The 21,948-nt window shown below is 46.2% G+C and overlaps 1 long non-coding RNA gene across 1 annotated transcript; it reads left to right on the top strand.

Moving 5' to 3' along the window:
- Positions 1 to 4,115: 4,115 nt before the first annotated feature.
- On the top strand, positions 4,116 to 11,254 carry LOC146194112 (uncharacterized). The gene is made up of 3 exons (XR_014705729.1): positions 4,116 to 4,271; positions 5,548 to 5,673; positions 10,705 to 11,254. It is a non-coding gene; the product is annotated as an uncharacterized LOC146194112 (long non-coding RNA).
- The last annotated feature ends 10,694 nt before the right edge of the window (positions 11,255 to 21,948 follow it).

Here is a 21,948-nt window from a genome sequence, read left to right as displayed (position 1 = left end):
GGCAACGGCCGGCGACAGACACTCGTTAGCGCAAGCGTCAGCAACGACCCACCACTTCAAAAACGGAGGGATGACGGGAAGGATCGCGTGATCAGCGCTTCAGATAAACATCGCAGCGCTGTGGACATGTGTAAGGGAAAGCGGGAAAGGAGTCGGCGTCATGCGGCGCCCTCCTCTCCAACGAAGCAGAGAAGGCAGAGCGAGCCAACATGAGTGCGAGGAAAGGAGCGACAAATAAAAAAGGGCCAGTGTCTGAGAGCCCACAGTGCATTTCGTGGTGCTTTGAACGCTTATCACTCGGATAGAATAACTTGGGGCCTTTGTGCACGGCGGCATAGCGTCACCGTCGTCTCTTGGATTACCGCACCGGTTCGGTTTCACGTCGCCGTTCTCTGCTGTACACCTGAAGCCTTGCAGAAACCGCGAAATATACATAAGTAAAAGGCAGTAGAGAAACGCAGAAACACGAGCGGCACGCGTGTTTTGCTGGCGCACGTATGCGCTTTGGCAGCTCGGACCGTATCGGCTATCAGCTAGCCCACGTTGTCGGCTTTAGCAAAGCTATTCCGGCCCTTTTCTATCATGTTGCAGCTGGCTGTTGGGTATACAGGTATCATTGTGGAAAGCGCTGCAGGTGGCCGCTTTTTTTTATCCCTCGATGATCGGCTTGAACCTTTGACACCCCAGCTTGTGTCTTTCGAGCTTTCTTTTGTTGTGCGCATTGAGGTGTTACTTTGTTAATAAGTTTAGTTCGTATTTTCAAAAACCTTATACAGCGCTGTTCTGACTTTTTTGTTATTACGCACCAATTAGACCGCCTCGGCTCTCTCCTTATCTTTAGCAGATGCTGCTTCGATACGATATGCTGTTAAGGCTGCAAGTAATCTGAAAGATGTTACAGCTAATCAGACCCAGTTTTCACTCTTGATTCAGGTCGGTTCTTGTACACTGAGCACGAGATCAGCGTTGGCCTAATACCATGGTGTAAGAATATATAGGTGGGGACACAGCACGGGCGAGACACTGGACGCAAGTTTCCAGATAAAGTACCAGCCACGCTCCTCCGAACCGGGCCGCTGATCGCAGCGTCAGCGTCGATGTAGCGGTGAATCTTCGCTGGAAGAAAAAAACACATACATCAACGATGCCGTTGCGATAGCAACCTGCTGATATCGCGCGGCGCGTTTCTCCTGTGTGAGCCGTTTGCGTGGCCCGAACTGTTTCCCCGTCGTCGCCAGAAGCATCACCGTAGCACTTTATTCTTAAGCCGTGCCCACTGCATCACTGCAGAAGCGAAGTTCAGAATAATTTATTGGCTTGTCAACACTATTGACGTAATTTATTCCTAAAAACGAAGTGAAGAAAAGGTTGAAGTTGCACTTTATCTTTAAATATGGGGGAGTGAGTACTGCATTACTCAACCATTAAGTCATCGTTATTCAATTCAAGGCACCGGGGAAGCAGTTTTCTCACTTTGGATAGCGTAAATAGAGCAGAGAAAGCGAATCCTGCGTTCGGTTTGGCGAATGGGAGAAAAATATAAAAATTCACAGGGTATTCTTAACCGCTTAATGAAGGAAATGCAACAGCGCCCCGTACCGCTTCTCTATCGCATAAATAACTAAATCACTAACTTGCCAGCTGTTTGGAAGAATGGAATAAGGAAGCGAGGAAAAGTACGGACGAGTTATTTGTACGTCAACCGGAACAAATGCTGCCGTGATTTACGGCTTTTTTGCCTCAAGCAAGCTCAACTGTCTTCAATTTTGCACGAATCCCGACTGCACGAATGGCTGCACGATCTGTCTATCTATTTATGTTCATCAACTGATTTATATGCTGCTTTGGTGCACCACATTACATTACTGTTCGCCAATCTCTAACGTAGATTCAAGAAAGCTGTTAACCGTAATTTTACCTCTATTGTTTTGTATTGAATAAATTATCCTCGGTGTTCTTTTTCTATTGTTGTGAAATTCTCTTCCACTCTGTACTGTACCGAATACACTGAGGATAAAAGAATGAGGGAAAGGAAAAAAGAAGCTAGGAGAAGTAATGGTATAGAGGAAGTGAGAGGGGGGGAGGGGGGATTCAGTGGGAGCTGGCATAATCCAGTTAGAGGACCTCTAATTTAGGGACGGAATAAAGTAAGGAGCAAACTAAGGATGAGCGGGCACACTGATGGGCGAACAAAAGATGCAAAGTCAAAGAACAAATGAAACGGCCGAAGGTTAATGCTTTGTTGTCAAAGTGCCGCCGCTTATGCGTGCAGCAGTTTCAAATTCCGCGCGAAACATTATTCGCCTTCTGTGCTTTTATTTAAGCATTCACGAAGCCGCAGATTGATAAAACTGCGCTGACTAATGGACCTAGACAAAAACAACACGGCAAATATATTTTTCTCTCATCATCGGCCACAGTTTACGAGAAAATGGCTCTCAAAAAGTGTGTATTCACCATAGAAATGCATTGCCTCCCACTACGTCACAGGCCGCTGAGTGAACTGCCATCTCGTACGGCTTAGACTAACTAGGGGACTTTATCTGGAACCGGCGCGGTACGCTGTGTCCCCACCTATATATCTTGCACCGTGCCTAGTACTAAGCGCTAGCCCTGCACCGAAAATGTTGTATCTGCAGTTTTTTGTTTGGATTTAGAGAACTTAATTGCAGTGGACGAGCAGGTTCTCCGGCTTCAATTTGCGAAAATGGTGGAGATGAGGCTGGATAATAACTTTGATGGCGTATGTTTTTTTTCTCGCAGATAACCAATTTTTTTAAATAGTTTGTACATCCTACAGCGTGATTCCATGAAGAGCGGTATAAAAGCGGTACTAATTAAATATAGCCTGTTTTCCTTGCACATGCGTGGTTTTCTTTTTTTCGTGACCGTAGATGTGACTGTCAGATATTTTAGCCGGGGTGTCTCCTCAGGCATCTTCTCTCTTATTTCCATGTTTTATGCATTGGTTTACTACATATGAACAAAATAGTGATTGTTGAAAGACATTCCTTTGCGCCTGATTGGTTAGCTGAATTGAAATAAAATGTAAATTTAATCGTCAAATACTAGCATCTTTCTAAATGCAAAGGTCACAGTCAAAAAGATTATATCCATTCGTATATTAATGGAAGAATAACTGCAACTTACATGAATATATACATTAAGAATATCGCGCTAGAAAGAGTTAACAAAGTGGATGATTATTCGCATAGCTTGTTCCATGTCATTAATGCGGTAATATGGCGCGTTCGGAATGCTCATTATGGCGAGCGATCTTGGAAAGCTTATGCTGTGAAGATAGTATTCCAGCATGTAACTTAGACAAATTACCCTTTAGAGCTGCGCTTTGAGAAAACTACACTTCACTGGCGGTTCTTTAACCGCGGTTCTGGCCTCGTTTAGTTTTGTATAAGGTATATGTAAGTACTGAAATGCAATCTGCACTCATATCTGAGCAGGCTTTTAGCACCCTTTCAGCACATTTGCTACAGCCTACATAAAACCAAGGGTGCTTAGAGCAAAAGCACCATTTTGAACCGAAATGAAGGGTGTATATATGAAACTTAGGGTGCTAGAGGGGTGCTCCAGTGGGTGTATTTTGGAGGAGCACCCTATTCCCAGACGGCCACTGACGTCCGACGGACAACCGAACTCGGCCTCAACTCGGCGGCCGATTTCGGACGTCCGCCGGAATTCCGGCGTACGTACGAAAGCGGATGGTCGAATCCGTTCGCCCAGCGGACAGCCGCCGTACGTCCGCCACTGGATTTGCTTTTACACAGCTATTATATAGTTTGTAGTCGTCGTGCTCATCTGAACTGCGTATAAATCAGTAGTGCCGTCAAGTCCATTATATGATGCCAGAGCGAATCGATGCGATAGAAAGCGTTTCCATTAAACAGCTTTTTTTTTATTTTCCGCATGTTTCATCGTTGAATTCTTCCATCAAAAATTTTTGATGAAAAGTTAGATGACCATTAAACATTTTCTATCATGATGCTTCAGTGAAATTTTAATCAGTGGCTGAATAGACGCAGCAAGCAGCAAGCTCAAAAAGAACGAAACCGAACCTATCCTCAAAAAAATCTGAAATGAGCCAATCCAATCCACCTGACAAGTTGAAGTTTAGTCATGGGAGATGGCTTCACGTTTCCGTGTTCTGCATTTTCTGCGCAGTTACAAATACCTACGGCTGTAATGCACTGCTAGCATTGTTTTTGCTGTGGCTTGGTGCGGCTGGCACACTTTGTTCACCCGCCGATTCCAAAGTAAGTATTTCACCGAACTTTTGTTTCTTTAGTGGAACTTTTCGATGCACCGATGGTGCTGAGCTTTTGGATAAGGAAACAGCTCTGTACAGCAGCCGAACGGTCGAGTGTTTTAGGCGAGACTGACAGGATGGCTCCGCGCCGACTAACTAAATTGCAGCCTCAAGTCTGAGGGCCATCTTTCTCGGCATTACTGGACGCTGCGCCAGTAAGCCGCGCAACTTCTCTGTCTCTGATAAAGGAGTGCCTGCCCGAGCTTTAAAGGAGTTAATTTGTTAACCATGCGCAACGTGCTGAGTTGTAAAAACTATACGAGAAAACTTTTGCACTCCGCGAGCCTATCGTGCGACATGCCTACACTTGTGAAAACGTCGCGCGTTTTTTTTTTTTTTTTTTTTTTTATGGACAGCCGCTCATCTTTCTCTCGAGCTTTACGGCAACTACAGTTTCTAGAAGGAACGGCTGTAGCTACTAAATAACTAAAGGTTTAGTACTCTTCTTCAGCTTTGACAAACCAGGACAGCACCTTGCGCATGTTGGTTATGCATGTGGGACCGAACCGCGCAGAACAACCGGACAAGGAGATGTGAGAAAAAAAAAAGTCAGCACTTGTCTTTTTCTTGACCCGTTGTTCTGCGCGGTTCTGGCAGGAATTTGACATACCGCCGCCGCGACACAGTTGGGCTGTGAGCTCTGGTGCCTGCAACGCCTTCTTTTATGCAAAACAGGCATACTGGGAGGCCATGCAAGCCGCGGGCTCAAAAGAAAAAAAAACAAACGAGTTGAGCAAAAGTGAGATGAAAACAAAATTGTTGTTGCTTTGTCCTTACAGATATTCAAAGGCTCCTCAGAACTTCATTGCATTATTGACAGCAAGATAATGCCAAAGCTACACTAGAGCCATGCAGCATCTTATAGTGCATGATACTGAGCTTATGTCTCGCACTGAAAGCTCTTACCATGTTCTTAGATTATCATATTAAAGTAGCTTTAAACCCATGCTTGTTAATACAGTGATAGCCATAAATTGAATCTAGGGCATCATGCTCACATACAAGGCTTCTGATAACCGCTGGTCACATGATGTGGGCATGGGAATGCTTTCCTTATTGAAGGCTAACATTTGGCTTGCTACAGCAAAACCTCTACCTAGTCATCCTAAAAACAGCACCGCAGTTGGTGCTTTTAGTGTGTTGTAAAAGTATTTGTGTTCTGCTTCTGTATGGCAATGTTTTTCTCGTTGAAGACTAGCATGAGGCTTCCAAAAATTTTTCAGATGCCATTTGCTGTAGCCGATTTCGTAAGCCAACAGGAAGCAGCACTTTGAACATGGAAAACTGTCATCCACGGGGGAAAAACAGCAACATCCCTTTGCATTCTCATTTCTTTGGTATGGCTAAAAGTGAGTATAGTATCATTATCTATATTATTAATATTGAATCATGATTGTCAGTGTTGAAGTTTTTGAGCGTGATGATTTTAAACACACAGGACATCCCTTCGACATTAAGGTTTTAGCTTGTTTACATGTAGGATGTAGAACTGGTTTCAACAAACTTTATGCAGCAAATTCTTTTTACATTGTCCACCATGTTACTTTTTGTCATTGTCCGTTCGGTGACTGGAGGAGGGAGAAGTAAATAACCAGTATTTTACGTTTACACAGTCGTCCACTCTTAGCTTGAATGGGAATGTGTGGCATGCAGTTTGCAAAATAGCAATGCATCCGTCGCAGCCATGCATCAAGGCTAAGTGGCTTGTGCGTAGAGGGACTAGCCGCTCCAGCTTCACGTCATCTGCCTCTTTGCTCCGGTGTGCAGACGTGCATTGAGGCAAAGTGGTTTATGTGTAGAGAAACCAGGAGCTTCTTTGTCACATCTGGCTGTTTGTTACGGTGTGCAGATGCACATTGAGGCAAAATGGCTGATGTGTAGAGGGACCAGGAGCTGCTGCTTAACGTTCTTCGCCTCTTTACTACAGTGCACAGTCGTGCATTGATGCTAAGTGGCTTGTGCATGGAGGGCCCAGGAGCTGCAGCTTCACGTCTGCCTCTTCGCTCAGGTATGCAGGTGCGTATTGAGGCAAAATGGCTTATGCATAGAGGGACCAGGAGCTGCTGTGTGGCGTAGTCTGTATATTTGCTATGGTGCATATTGAAGTACATTGGGGGGGGGCTCATGTGTAAAGGTACCATGAGCTGCTGCGTCATGTCGTCTGCCTCTTTACTATCGTGCGCAGGCATGCATCAAGGCAAAGTAGCTTATGCATAGAAGGACCAGGAACTGTTGCTTCACATCTGCTATGATGCGCAGCTGCGTATTGTGGGTGGTGGTGGAAAACATTGCCGTCAGATACAAATACAGGAGGTTACTCACTAGCTGACCCTGAGGAGGCCTGTCCTGACAAAAACAAGGGGTCCCTAGTTTGGGACCCCAGTGGTGGTAGAGGGACTAGAGGCTGGTACTTCACGCTGTCTGCCTCTTCGCTACGGTGCGCAGCTGCGATGGATGCAGTGGCATCTCAAAAAGTGCATGCCACGCACTCGCATGTTCAGTCTGAGTGGACGACTGTGTACCTACTATAGCTTTGTTATTCATAGAATAAACCTAGGCCAAGTTGGATAAATTATAGCTCACCTCATATGTGGTCAGCAAAAAAAAGCCACTCCAGAAAATCTGATGCATTTACTGTCATAGGATTCTTATTCATATACATGCTACTGACAAGTCAGATTCTTCGCCCTCAGAAATGCCAGAAAAATAACCAAGGGTGCATCTGCAATAGTCTAGCTTGCTCTTTCTCTGCAGACTTGAGTCAGATGTGTGTTCCATTGCTGTGGGTGGGACAGGTGTGAATCTTTGATTTTAAGCTTGCAACAAGTATGTTATTGTAGTTTAAAGGCAAAATGGTACTAATAATCGCAGCCCCCCATGGCCTTTATCCCCTTTTAATAGTGTTGCTAGACACTGAATTATTAGTTTACTCTGCACTGTTTCTGTCTAGTTAATGTGCGGAGATGTACATATATTTATATGGCTTGGAGTTGTCGACTTTGCACTTAGAAACATTGTAGCGTTATCTGATGTGTTGCTTTCATTTCTTTAATGATTTCTGTAAGGTATCGGTGGGTATGCTAGGCACCATTATTAGTCTGCTCTTTTTGAGTCACCTGTTCAATGCCCAGCTGCGGCCGTCTCCCACTTGCCCTCGGACAGGAGGCGGAGAGACGCGCACAGAGAGGCAGCTACAGTGCTTAACGGAAACGTAGGCAGAGAGGGAAAGAAGTCCCCTCTTCCGAGGACTTTGCTGTCGCACTCGAAGACGCGGGGACAGGCAGTTTGTTCTCGTTGCTGTGTCATGTAGGGGGCTCATTTTTATTTAAGGAGCTTTAGTTGGACTGTGAAAAAGGCTGACCGCCGAAGAATTGACGCGTTTGAATTGTGGTGCTGGCGAAGACTCTTAAGAGTTCCTTGGACTGCCAGAAGATCAAATCAGTCGATATTGTCGACCATAAACCCTGACTGCTCATTGGAGGGTCAAATTCTAAAGTTAAAGCTCAGCTACTTTGGTCATCTGATGAGAAGAGAGGAGTCGCTGGAGAAAGATTTGATGTTGGGAAAGGTTGAGGGTCGCCGGAGAAGGGGTAGGCAGCGAACGCGATGGTTAGATGGCATTCTCGAGGCATTGCAGATGAAGCTATGTGATGTTAAGAAGATAGTGAGAGACCGGAAAGCGTGGCGTGACATGGTCCACAGGGTCACGAAGAGTCGGACACGACTGAACGCCTGAACTGAACTGACGAACAGTATACAACTAAGGGGTCCTTAGTACTAAGCGTACTAGTACTAAGCGTACTAAGGGGTCCTTAGTACGCTGACTGGACCCATCACCCGGAGGCAGCACAGCTTTGAAACGAGCATCTCTTTTGGAAGAACTGCTTATCGTTCAAAGAAAAAACACTGTCAGGTTGAAGGGTGTAAGGCCCGCTTCCTTATTGGGGAGCCCATAAAAGTGACAATTATTCAGTGCAGGCGCGCTGAGTGGAGTCTCGTTGAGGATTCCAACCCTGGATGTCAACAATGGTGGGAGATGGCGGCGTTGAAAAAGGGCAAGTGTGTAACAGTGACGGTATGATGCGGAGCGGGAGGATGTGGGTTGGCTCTTCTGATTTGGTCCGCAATGGTGCTGACTCGGACGCCAATAATTGCAATAATTGCCCTGTAAAAGGAGCCGCCAAGGATGCAAGCTTTGGGCAATGGTTGCGCACGTGGGACGCCGTTTTGATGGGTTCTAATTTTTTTTTCTCCTAGGGGAGAGAGTTTGGCATGTGACCTAGTGAGCCAATCATTTCGAGGTCCATTCTCTAAATTCTGTTTGTTGTGAAACGAATTTGTTGTCCCTTTTGCATTGCTTGTATTAGGGAGAGGGTGAAGAACTTATGAAAGTGGAAAGACATGCCAAAATGTTTGTTAGCCAGTCATGTGTGAGTTCGTTGTCATTGGGGATGAGAAATGTGGGCGGAGTCCCGAAGTTAATGAAACGGCCCCGCGGCCTGGAGAACTCATTCTGAGCTAAATTTTGATCTCTTTCCTCTTCGGCATAGATCATGGTCATTGTTTCACCTGTTGTAAATACGTACATTCATGTATAAAATTTTCAGTTCATCTTCCTCTCCGTGTGCAAGTTGTTGTGGCCAGATGCAGTAAATTCACTATTTTCATTTCTATATAACGTGCCTTTCTGAAGATGGTGAGCTCTTTTGTCCAATCCTGTAAGAAAGCAGCAAAGCGCTCCCAAATCTTCCACAAAACTGTGTGATATCTTTAATACTAACTGCGGCTTGGTGTCACTCACAACATGTAGTTGAGGTAGATTTCTTCCCCCCCCCCCCCCTCTTTTTGTTCGTTCAAATGAGGACCAGCGGACATTAACTCTTGCTTTTGTAATGCCCTAGGCCCCGCCTTAAGGCAGTACTCCAATGTCAATACCATTTTTATAGCTATGGCTGTCCAACAGCACTAATGTCTTTTACACACTTCTTTTACTAATCTCTTACCCAAGTGGTGGCTTATACTGCGGGGGTGAAAGTCTCTGGACAGTATGTGTAGATTTTGGACTAGAATCGCGATGTAAACGAATTGTGACCTTATTTCTCTTGCACACATGAAAGAACTAACGTTCAACTTTCACATCAACAAGTATGATCAGAGTTTCCTGGTCGATGTGAAAGTTATGTGCTTTGATTGCAGTTTGTGTAGTCCATACACTTGTCCCCGATATTACATAGGGGCAAATTAGGCGCCTTTACAGGGGCAGTTTCTTTGGCGCCCACTACCTTCCCCATAAATAAGCTACAGTGTTTCTTGTGAACAGCTGGCTCCATTTATAAATACCATTATTTTTTTTGTAATTTGTTGTGCGTAGTTGAGAAATCCATGACATACATGCACAGCTGGTTGCCAGAATTGTGCAGCCATATTTCAGTAACTAACATCCATGCTGCATGCTGCCGGTAATACATCAGGAGCTTGTGGTTGTCAGCTTTTTGTGTTTTGTGTGACTATAAGCCTTGCTATTTTAATGTCACATATAGCGCTGTGGGTAAACAAATAACTTTACTTTTAACTTTACTTTTAACTCTTGTAGAAGCATGAACACTGCGCAATCACTGCCGCGGGCTATGCATCCACATTGGGCTTTAGCCACATGTCAAATGTCTATCTTTATTCTGCTGCAGCAGCTTGCATGTTATCAGATAAGTTACTTCGTCGCAGCTGCTCTAAGGAGACGCTTTCTAGACGCTTGTAGCCTAGATGTTGGTGTCGATATACCCCCGAAACGCCCAGGGAATGTCTTCGGTAGAGGGCACATGGAAACCAGCGAAATGTGCAGTTTACAGAACAAAAAGGTAACAATTTTAAATGATGTTATTATTGATCACTTCTTTTCAGAGCAGGAACAATGACTTTAGAAATCTGCCTGTTAAACCGCTCAAAATGCAGGTTTCTGCCGCCAGTGCGTACCTGTGTAATACTGCAAAGCTCTGGCTGTGCTTTATGTTCATATACAGCATCCTTTATGCTTAGTTTCTCTGCATGTGCACTCCATGTCTTGGGCATTGCTGAGGGTGCATAGCAGCAAGCATAACATGCCATGTTTGGTCAGAGTGGCATGTTCAAAAAGACGACATAAAAACATTAAAATACTGAATGCCAGGTTCTGATCAAACTACGTTTGTATCTTTTGTTATTCTGCATGGGTTTTGCTGCAGTTATATGACCTTTCTATATAGTATGTGACAGTTCTGAATGGAGATGCATGCGTACAGTGCCACCTGGAAAAAGCAATTGAAAGAAGCTGGCAGTTGCCCTTGGAGATGTGTAATCAAAGTTCAGCACAGATAACTTGAATTTCATTTTCCCTTCTATTGCAGGAGGAGCCCAGCCTGCTCTTTCCATCTTAGGCCTGAAAGACCAGCAACAGCTGATCGAGCAAATGCACAGGATAGTAACTGCTCCTGGAATCCCGGCCTGCGGAGGCCGCCCACAGAGAACTCGATCATCTCCTCGCTAATTCCGAAATATTAGGTTTCAATAAATACCTTTTCCTCCACCACCTCCCCAAGGGAAGAGCTGTCACGGCCAAGGATAATTAAAAAAAATTATTCAAGCAGATTCTTAATACTCCAGTCGGCCTGCATTTTACCATGCCATTCCTTAACATCGATATTTTTTTAGTGTAGACTATTTATGCATGCAGTTTTTGCGATAAAGCAAAAAAAAATGCTGTTTTTACAACCACGCATGCTGGTATGCCTATGCACTTAGCATGTTTTCAGGAATGGTGCATTTGTGTAAAGCTCAGCTAGCATATGTGCCTCTTTGATGGAAGTTTTAATTGCACACTACTGTTCAGTGCTTTGTGTGTGAAAGTAAAGCAGACAACAGGAAACTTGAACCTGTTGCATATTCTATTGTCTGCTTTACTCTCACGACAAAGGCATTGAGCACTAGTATGTGACTGAAATTTCCATGGCACATGCTTGCTGAGCTTTACACGAGTTATTGGCAAGTTTTTACACCAATAGCGGGCCCTGCAAGCATGTTCCGGGAAACGTCCGAATGTCCGCCTCCGGCTGCCCGTCGGACGTCCGTGGGACGCGATCCGGATCCACGAACGATAGTCCGACGGACGTCCGCTGTACGTATATCGAACATAACCGGACTTCCGTCGGATGTCCGAAGGTCCGAAAAAGGACGTCCGTCGGTCGACCGTCGGACGTCTATGGCCGTCTGGGTTAGCACCCATAAGGGTGTAAAGTTTTTTACTGTGCTGTTGTTCCGCAGCCGCTGGTGACTGAGGGCCGGGGTTTTATGGAGCTTATCATAGGAGGTTGCGGCCAATTACTGCACCAGGGTGGCCAACTCCTGTTCTGGTGAGGGAGTGCGTTGCCGGTGTTCACCGGTATCAGGTCGCGCCCCAAACCTGCTTATGCAGTTCCATCGACACGCGGATTTTTTTTTTAAATCCGGTGGATAATTGCGCGGCACCGGGATTTGAACCCCTGTCCTCTTGCATGCGAGGCGGATGTTCTACCGCTACGCCACCGCTGCTTTTTTTTTATTGCATGAATTGGTACAAATACATCAGTGAAAGATGGTGGTTGCCATGCTCTTTGGCTGACAACCGTGTCTTATGGACTTTCATTACCACAAGTTCGCCCATCAGACTCAAGACCTCCTCCGCAGTGTCTTGCTGCTTCAGAATTTCTTTTAGTTTATACACTTGTTCAACAAAATAATCACATACAGATCGGGCATCGACATCACAGTGTCTATAAGCCAACCTACTCCTCCAAATACTGTGAAGGCCCAATAGCATGATGAGGTCATGCTGAAAATCATCATTAACAGCTGTCAAGTACCGAATTCCACGTGGTGTCAATGGCAGGTCTTTTTTAAGTGTCCTTTGTAACACATTCCAGTAAAACGCCGCATCCCAACAATCCAGGAACACGTGCTCAACTGTTTCTGGTTTCCGCATAGTAGACAGTTTGAGCCCCAAGGTACAAAAAGGCCCTTTTCTTCCATCCATGTTTTGACTGGGAGGGTTCCTGTATGCAATTTAAAAAAGAATGTTTTTACGCCCGGTGCAACAGTCATGTTTTTAACTCGCTTGAGCAAGGCTTCCCCTGGGCCTTCACAGTATAAGGTTCTATACAATAGAGCTGGGAACAGTTGTGAAATAAGATCCTTGTACAGCCGCTTACCGTCGCTAAATACTCTACAGAGTACCGCATGCGCAAAAACCTGAACGACCACACCACTTCTCGCAGGAAGCGTGACACAGTGTATTCCCGAGCAGAGCATGAAGAGACTATAAACTCTGAAATTGCACTGGATAGCATGATTTGCATAAAGGTTCTCAGGAATGCATCTTTTTGGTCACGTAGGAAACAAAACCTTAAAACCATCTGCTGCACATATAGATGAATTAGAGACAACCCTCCGTCTTTAACTCGCCGAAAGAGACTATCTCTGCTAATTCGTTCCCAGTTGGACGGCCAAATGAAGACCGCAAATGCACTATGAAACCTTTGTATATTGATTCTAGCACAATACAATACTTGAAGTAAATACATTATTCTTGCCACCAAAAAGGTATTGCATACAGTCGCACGGGCGAAAATAGAGAGGTTACGTCCGATCCATCCTTTCGACCTTTCCCGTATTTCTCCCGCTTTTTAATTCCAGTAATTCGTATTTTCCCCGTATTTGTCCAATGGGACTCCCAAATAAACTCCGGGCTTTGTAGCCCATCTTACTCCACAGAACATTTCCGGTTCCTCTTCCCCATCCCCGTGCCAGACTCCGAGACTTTTCTTTAAATTAACAGCACTACGAGTCTGCCTGCAATACCTTTGTGTTACTTTCAAAGCTTCCGAAACGCTTTCGCGGTCTTCACAAAAAAGCGCCACATCATCAGCGTATGCCAATATTTTCAATTCACATACTTAAAACCACGGATGTATTCGTTAGCAGTTACCATTCTACACAATGGCTCCAAATATATAGCAAAGAGGAGAGGAGACAGTCGACATCCCTGCCGCAAAGATGCTCTTACATCAATTGTTAATGATAAGGCGCGTAGAACAACATGTATAAGCCATTTTAACTCCTTTCAATACAACGGCACCAACACCAATATGTTCCAACAAACAGTACAATATTTCATGAGACACACGATCAAATGCTTTTTCAAAATCAACTTGAACCATGGCCACTCTCCTGTTTAGAGCATCGCAGCACTCGAACACACTACGCGCTACATGAATATTATTAAATATGCTTCTGGTCTTTATTCCACATGTTTGACGAGGTCCAACAATAACTTTTATAACGTATGGCAATCTCTTAGCTAACACCTTCATCAGAATTTTATAATCAACATTTGTTAACGTGATCGGTCTATAGGTTGTAACTTTTAAAAGCATGGCTGGCTCATCAGTCTTGGGAACCAAGACCGTATGCGCGTTGCTAAACGACGGTGGCAGATCTATAATGCTCTATAGGCTTTTCAAGGAGTGCTACGCCACCGCTGCACCCCTCCATTTACTATAGCACGAAGGAATTTCATAGCGCCGTTTCATGTAGTACTGTACCATCGATGCGAAACAAAATAGGCCTAGCGACGACTAGGGAGCAGCGCACGACAAAGCACTGTCGGCCGCCGCGCCAGCGGGCGGCACTGCTTTGGTAAGGTCCCGCCATAAGGTGCTGTGGGTGTTGCGATTTCGCCTACACTGATGATACAGCTGAAGCGGGAGCTTTTTCGACGTTCCGCTCAAACCCTTCTTCAGAGAGACGCGCCTGCAGTACGCTGCTGCTAAGGCGTCGGACGTACTCTCTGAGGCAGTATACAAGCGCTGTCGGGCGCAATTTGAGACACTAGCCTATTTATATGCTGCTCTTGAAATGTAATTTAGTGTGAAAAGTGAGTTGTTGAATCGGACTCAGGTCGTGAGTTTTCCCACTCGGGCGCCGACACTGCCCACGCCGCCAGTTTTTCGCTGCATGTGGTTCGGCACGGCGACGGTGCTTCGGCGTTCCGCCGCGCCGTGTGACGTTCTCAGAGAAAGTTCGCTCTATGTGGTTGGCCCTTTACGGCCTCCCTAATGGGGTCTGTTTCCACCGCCTGCCGCGCCTCGGTGGGGTCGCCACCGCCCCACTGCTGCTCCTCCGCTACAGCCGTTCACGCGCAAGGGAAAAGCGCGTGCGCTCTTAGCTCTGCCCGCGTCAGTTGCAACAGGCAGGTCCAGACATTTCGCTCTTTATGGTTTATACAAAGGTAGTAATCAGCATTGAACATTTATCGTGTACGAGGAATAAAACACAGTCAACAATCCGCTCACGCGCGCGCTCGCCTTCGTCAGAGCGGCCGTACACGGTCGAATGAAGCTTCGGGTACACTTCAACATTTTTTGCCCCTAAGTTTTGTACAAAAATAACTTTGCCAGGCTATGCAATCTGCCTTTGAATGTTTTAAGCAGGTGTAGCGCGACCTGACGTGAGTGCGTGGTGAGCTGTTGGGTGGAGATTCTGTCAACCGTTTTCGTTTAGATCGAAAGAGGCACCGGAGAAAATTCATCTCAGATTGAGAGTAAAGGAGAAAAATTTACTCATATAGTAAAAAATTCACTTGTGGAGCGGGCTGTTCTAGCTTCGTTCAAAAGAAATGCTGAAAGACAGAAGATGTATATGTAGTTTGGCGACTACTTTTAATGAAGGAAATGGGCATAAACATGTTAAGCAGAATTGAAACGAGCGGCAAACAATAAAAAAATTGTCCTTCAAAGTTACAAATTGCACTGCGTCAAAATGCACTGCGTCAAATTCATCAAAATGCGACCTGCGTCTAGAAAATTCAGTCTCAAAATCTGCCTGCACGGCTTGTGCACATAAGGAATTAGCCTCTTGTTCTTCTCTATCACTTTCTTGGTATAATTAATTGAGAAGAAATCTGAAAACATTTTCAAATATCAAAAAGGCGCGCCTAATAACATGGCTGTTGTCAATTCCTTTCGAGCAACTCAGTGTTGAATTCTCAAGTGCTGATTGAACCAGGATCTTAAGTACTTCGACAACATTTGTGTGTAGTAGGTGCACGGCAGCTTTTTCAAAAAAAAAAAAAAAATAAGCTTGTCCAATAGGGCAACAAGTTCTGGTTTCGGATAATGCAGTCCACTAGAATATTGTCCTCATAGAAGAGTGTACTAGTGCCCCAAAATAAAAAGGAGCAGACATACGACCAAAATTTCATTACGTGTCGCGCGCTGCAAGCGGATGCACATGTGTATAGCTTGGATGCGTGTGGAACACCCGGATGCTGCTTGATTGATTGATTGATTGATTGATAAAACTGTATTTCCCGCAGTAGGAGTCCTGAAGGACACTACAGAGCCCGAAGGTTTCCGCCGCCGCGCGCGCCTCCTGGACAGCCCGAAGCTGATCATGTAGTGAAGCAATTTTTAAAACTTTGTCCCAATGTTCCTTGTTCTTGGCGTAGGCATCTGTAAGGCCGCGGTGGCCCTTTCTTTAATGTTTCGGCGCGCGCGCCGCAGAAAACGGCGATGGAACGTTCTCCAAGCTACGAGAAAGCGACGCGACCGATTGCGTCATCTCGGTCACCGCGCTGCGCCTCCTCGCCCTCGTCGCCATGCGCGGAGTCAAGCAGCTGGAGCTGACAAAATCACAAATGGCATGATTCGCAATCTTAGTAAAACTCAAATTAAGGCCTACTTATATAAATGACTCCCTCTGGGAAAAGGGCGAGATACCCCCGGAATGGAAGCATTCTGAAATTATAACCATCCCAAAGCCAGGCAAAAAGCCTAGCCTTGAAGCGCTCAGACCAATCTCACTGATTTCATGTCTAGGCAAGCTCTATGAACGGGTCATACACACCCGTCTCCAAAACTTCATTGAGGATAACAAACTCTTCCCTCCTACGATGATTGGCTTCCGAAAGGGACTGTCTACCCAAGATGCATTTCTTCTCATAAAAGAAGAGGTCCTTCGAGAAATTCCACGCCACAGTGAAAGATGCATCATGGCTCTCGACCTTAAGAGAGCCTTTGAGAATATTTCGCACGATGCCATCCTGAAGGAACTCAGTAACATAGGATGTGGAGAACGAATCTACAGATACATTCAGCAATCGCACGGCGACAGTTGGATTGGGAGAGACGCGCACGGGGACACTCGACATGCCAAACAAAGGCACGCCCCAGGGCTCAATAATATCTCCCCTCATCTTCAACATCGCTATGATAGCGATGGCACGAGCCCTAGATACAGTCCCCAGCATCGGATACACCATTTATGCGGACGATCTCACAGTATGGGCCACCAAGGGATCCCTGGCAGACAAAGAAAACGCCCTACAAAAAGCTGCTACCTGCATTGAAGCCCAGGCAGCCAAATGCGGGCTGAGCTGCGCCCCGGAGAAGTCAGAGTTCATACGCATTTGCGGGTACGCCTATCAATCTCCAGGACCTCTCAACATTACCATAAACGGCACTTGCATCAAGGAGGTCGAAAAAATACGAATTCTTGGACTTTGACTACAAAGCGACAGGAGAGTTACATTCGCCCTCCAAAAACTAAAATCAACTGCCCAACAGATCGCTAGAATGATAAAGCGAGTCACTAACAATCGCAAAGGTATGAGAGAGGAAGATACCATAAAACTGGTACAGGCCCTCATTACAAGTCGGTTGGCCTACGGACTTCCATACACCTAAATGATCAAGAAAGAGAAAGACAAGGCGAATGCTATCTTAAGGATGGCATACAAACAGGCCATCGGTCTACCCTCTTTCACGGCCAACAACCTACTTGAGGCACTTGGCCTCCACAACACCTTCGAGGAAATCCAGGAAGCGGTGCTCCTAGGCCAAAAAGAACGCCTTTACACTACAGCAGCGGGCAGGAACATTCTAGATAGAATAGGCACGCCGGCTGACAGAGCCAAACTCCAAGATACCGAAGACTTACTACCAACCCTTCGCGAAAGGATCCACGTGACACCACTACCAAAGAACATGCAAAAAGAAACAAACGAAGGACGACGAAAAGCCCGCACTGACCACATACGACGCACACGCCTCAAAGCACGAAATACTATCTACGTTGACGCATCTAACTATACCCACTCTCCATACTCAGTAGCAGTCGTCCTGGATAATGAATTCCGGGAAATCACAAGTGCTAGAATCCCTACACCCAACTCTACTGTAGCAGAAACGGCAGCCATTGCGCTGGCCATTCAGCATGGTGAAAGTTCCGGCAGAAACCTGAAAATAGTCACCGATTCACAGGCAGCCTGCAGGTTATTCCTTGCAGGACGAGTACATAAATAGGTATCAAAAATTCTTCACCTGAATGAAAAATCTAACTCCGATCGGAAGCACCAGATTACCTGGACGCCAGCTCACGATGGATTAGAGGGAAACGAGGCAGCGGACAGCTCAGCTCGAGGATACACAAACCGAGCGGCTAATATCCCTGATCTCATCCCCCTTTCCTCACTTCATGGCGAACGACTACACTCATTAAGAACACAAAGGCGAACCCTCCCACCTCCACACCGCAAACTATCGGCACAGGAGGCCAGAGACTGGAGAAAACTACAAACTAATAACTTCCCAAACTTACTCCGCTACAGCTTCATCTTTCCAGGCGAATACGAGGAGTCTTGTCCTTGGTGCGGGGACACTCCGACGACATATCACACTACTTGGGGCTGTACCGGAAACAAACCCCTACAACTGTACATCACTAAAACAGAGGAACAGTGGGAGGCGACCCTGCTCAGCTCAACCTTGGAGGATCAACGTCAACTGGTCTCCCAGGCGAGGGCGGCAGCCATAGCCGCTGGGGTCCTGCACTGAGGACACCACCTTCCTGTATTTTCCCTCTCCCTTACTCTTACCGAGAATAAACGTTTTTCAATCAATCAAAGCGTGCATTCCCCCGCACGGCCCCGGCCCTCCTCCTCGCTTCGCGCGGGAGGGCTGCGCGTGTTAACCATGTTCGAGAAAGTTTGAGGCCTCTCCAGAAGGCCAGGGGGGGAAGGCATAGCTTTGGCAGCGCTAAGCTGTTTTCCGTTCCTCCTCCGCGCCTAGAAGGTTCGGCGCTGGCTATTTAAGAGCGCGCCGCGCAGCCATCGACGGTTCTGTTTGATTCGATTCTCGCTCGGAGAAGACAGCGTAGCAGGCAGGCCCCGACTCAGAAGTCGTTAAAAAGAGGGATGCGCTCGTTTTGCTGTTAGTTTTTAGCTCAGTCTCTTTTGTAAAGTGTGTCGCCTCTCTGTCTCGTTTAACTAAGTTTTCTGTACCCTGTGCTTCGTGTTCTTGTTATATAAAGTTAATGTTCGTTTTGTTACTACAAGTTCGTTGGCCTTCGTCTCAGTGTGTTTGCGTGTGAACTGCACGTCGCCCGCCGAATCGAGGAGCACCTAGCTTGGAGAGGTGCTGAAGATTTAAAGAAGAAGAAGAAGAACCTGTGATTTTTACTGCATCGCTCGATGCACAACCACACAGCATATGGTTTAACTCTACACGGTCTCGGATGTTCAACTTAACACATTTGGTGTTCGCCTTATCAGCAGCCCGGACGAAGGAGACCGCTTTTTCCCCAAACTCGCGCTCCGCTTTATTTTGTAGGCACTTGTACATGGGGTTGCTTCTTTCGCTAGTTTCAATAAGAATTGCGCAAGCGTCACACCCGAAGTTGATTAAGTTAAAGGGCCACTGTCCCGGGAAGGCCCTTTTAAGCAAAGGAGCCCAGTGTTTTGATCAGGTACCGGAGATAGTCTGTGCAAAATGCTACAGGGACACGCGCGCCGCAAAGCATCGAAAATACAATTCAAAGCTCTCTCATGCTCTCCTCCGGGAAGCCAGCTTCCCCGTTTCCTGCGCTGGCCCGACGGGCCACAGCAATGACGTACGTACCGCGAACGATGTCCATTGGTCCGTCTCGCTGACTGACGGGAGAAGGATGGGTGTCTACCGCTCGCAGCGCGCTTTTCCCTCGCCACGGCCAGACTGAATCCAGCGGCGCACGCTCCCTCGATCGTTTTTTTTTCGCGCTCGCGGAGAGCCACGCCCCACCTCCCGCCAAACTCGGAGGAGGAAGGGGAATTTGTATTGCGGAGGCTAGACAACCTCGGGCAGGAGAGTGAAAAACCTTTGCGAGGGAACGGAAGGAGAGAGGCATGACAGAATCGGGTGATTGCGGTGGCTGTAACTGCGTTATTAGTTACTCTTTTCAAAAACATTTTGCAGCCTTGCATTCTAGGGGCGAAGTCTCACAGTCACCGGGGAAGAAAATATTTTTGACCGGATGGTGGACAGTGGGCTTTTAACAATATATCCATCGACGTAAGCTAAACCGGAATATGTGACAGTGGGAAAAGGGATGGCAGTAAAAAAAAACTACAGAAATTCGTCAAAAATACGACAAAATGTCCTGTAGTTCTGTCGTAACCATCAGATTTTTCTGTAGTTGTGTAGTACTTTTCTGTAGTTCTGTAGTTTTCCTGTAGTATATTTCTGTTGTCTGTAGTTCTGTAGTACATTTCTGTCGTAACTACAGAAATTTCTGATGTTACTACAGAGTGTTCTGTTGTCACAACAGGTTTCCCGTCAAAAACCGCACAGAAATTCTGTCGTAATATCAGAAAATTTTCTGTAGTTTTTTCCAACGGGGATATATGCGACCACTTCCTTCAGTTTCTCCGTTACATGATTGCGGCGCAGCAGAAATGATTTTTTTTTGCATCGACGCAAGGTGTCTTGATTTTGCTCTCAGATGAAACGCCCGTCTTGTCAATGTAGTCAAGTGCAGGTGGCTGTTACGGCCCTCGAATTGAGCATGTCGTTCCCTTCCGCAAGTTAGTCTTACTTTCCCAAAAAGAGTCTCAATGGGTCGCTATATAGGGCTTGAAATGTGTCTTCAGTGAGATCGTCCTTCTTTAACGCTTTAGAAGTTTCTTGCTTACTTTCAATATAGCAGGTGAACTCATTTGTAAGTCACTGCAATCACTTTCATCATTTATTGGCCTCTTTTTACCACTTCCACCACAAGTGGTGCCATGAATGTCAAACCATTTCTGATTGTTTTCATAATAAGCCTAATGTCATGTAAAACTTTCAGTAAAACAACGTTTATTTGCAAAATTAAAATAATGTTTATAACACAACATATTGGCTAATATATGAATTTCAGTAACATTTAAAACTCAACCCTACAACGTTTACTTTGACTGTTATACTCTACTTTATATTATGCAAACATTTTGCAATTTACATTACATTTTTATGAAACTATCTTTATCTTCGGTGCTACATGGATGGTTTCGCATCTAGCGCTGAAAGACGGTTTTGCTGTTCGAGACGAGTTGTCATTTTAGCCTTGAAGAAGCTTCGATGTGATCATTGCTCATTCAGTTTTTTTTAATTCCTCTTCTTGTACAGGCTTGGGAAGAATTCGGACTAAAACGGACAAAAGTAGCTACCATGCCACAATGTATGTCATATGCTTGTCGAACGTTTGCTCAGCGACAGTGTAAATATATTAAAGACTCCGTTCACATGTGTAGTCAATGACGACATGCCGCTGCAGCATTTGCCTTCTGTGTCCTTTCATTTCGGGGCTGCATTCACCACGAAACCCGCGAGCGACAGCGCGAAACCGGGCAAAAGCCACCCGCCGCCGCTGAAGCAGACGCGGAACGAACAGTGAGCAGATCGCGCCCCTTGCGGCGGCGGAAAGCGTAACTCAAGGAGAAATGTTCCCATTGTTCCCGCGGCGATTGAGAAGGCCTTAAGAAAGAGCGCGCGCTGTCCCTCGAGACCGGCCCTGCTCCAAAGGGTCTGTTTCCACCGCCCGCCGCGCCTCAGTGGGGTCGCCACTGCCCCACTGCTGCTACTCTGCTATAGCCGTTCACGCGAAAGGGAAACGCGCGCTCGCTGTTAGCTCCGCCAGCGTCAGTTGCAACCGGCAGGTCCTGACATTTCGCCCCTTGACCGGACAGCTGAACGGGTGGCGCCGCCTCTCGGCTCATCGCTCAATCGCCGGAATGCGCCGGCCGGGGCTGGCGCATTGGAGGGTACTGTTTGTCGCTGGTTTGTGTGGAAATTGGAAATCCTAAGGTTTAGATGACGTTGTGCCTGAATATATCTTCAAGAGAACAGAAAGTTGGGCTAGTTAATTGCGTGAATATGTCCAGTGAAATGCAGTCTGGTCGAACAAGGCTGGCGAAACGTGGTGCGTTGTTGGCTCCACTGGCAGCTACGCAAACTCGTCGGGCGTTTTTAAGTCGATTCACTTCTACGGATTTCCATAGAAGCATAAGTGGCGGGTGACCTAAGCCTGGTTCTTTGAAAGGCAAAGGCACGTATCTAGGTATTTGGTTACTATGTGGTCATGGAAAGCGCCGAATTTTTAAAATTCCGCTTGCTACCGGATGCTCTGTGCCTTCTGTTCCCCAGGAGTGACGGCACGAAAGTCTCGGAGCCGAAGCCGCACTCCTTCATCTGTAGTCACTTTATTGACAATTGGAAATCGAAGTAACCCAACAGCGTAAGTTACAACGCTAGCATTTCCCCGCTTGA

This window comes from Amblyomma maculatum, chromosome 3 (genome assembly GCF_055883805.1).
Source record: "Amblyomma maculatum isolate TAMU_Amacu chromosome 3, ASM5588380v1, whole genome shotgun sequence".
NCBI classification, from domain to species: domain Eukaryota; kingdom Metazoa; phylum Arthropoda; class Arachnida; order Ixodida; family Ixodidae; genus Amblyomma; species Amblyomma maculatum.
Note: the sequence above shows the minus strand (reverse complement) of the source record. Positions and strands in the feature narration are given on the sequence as shown.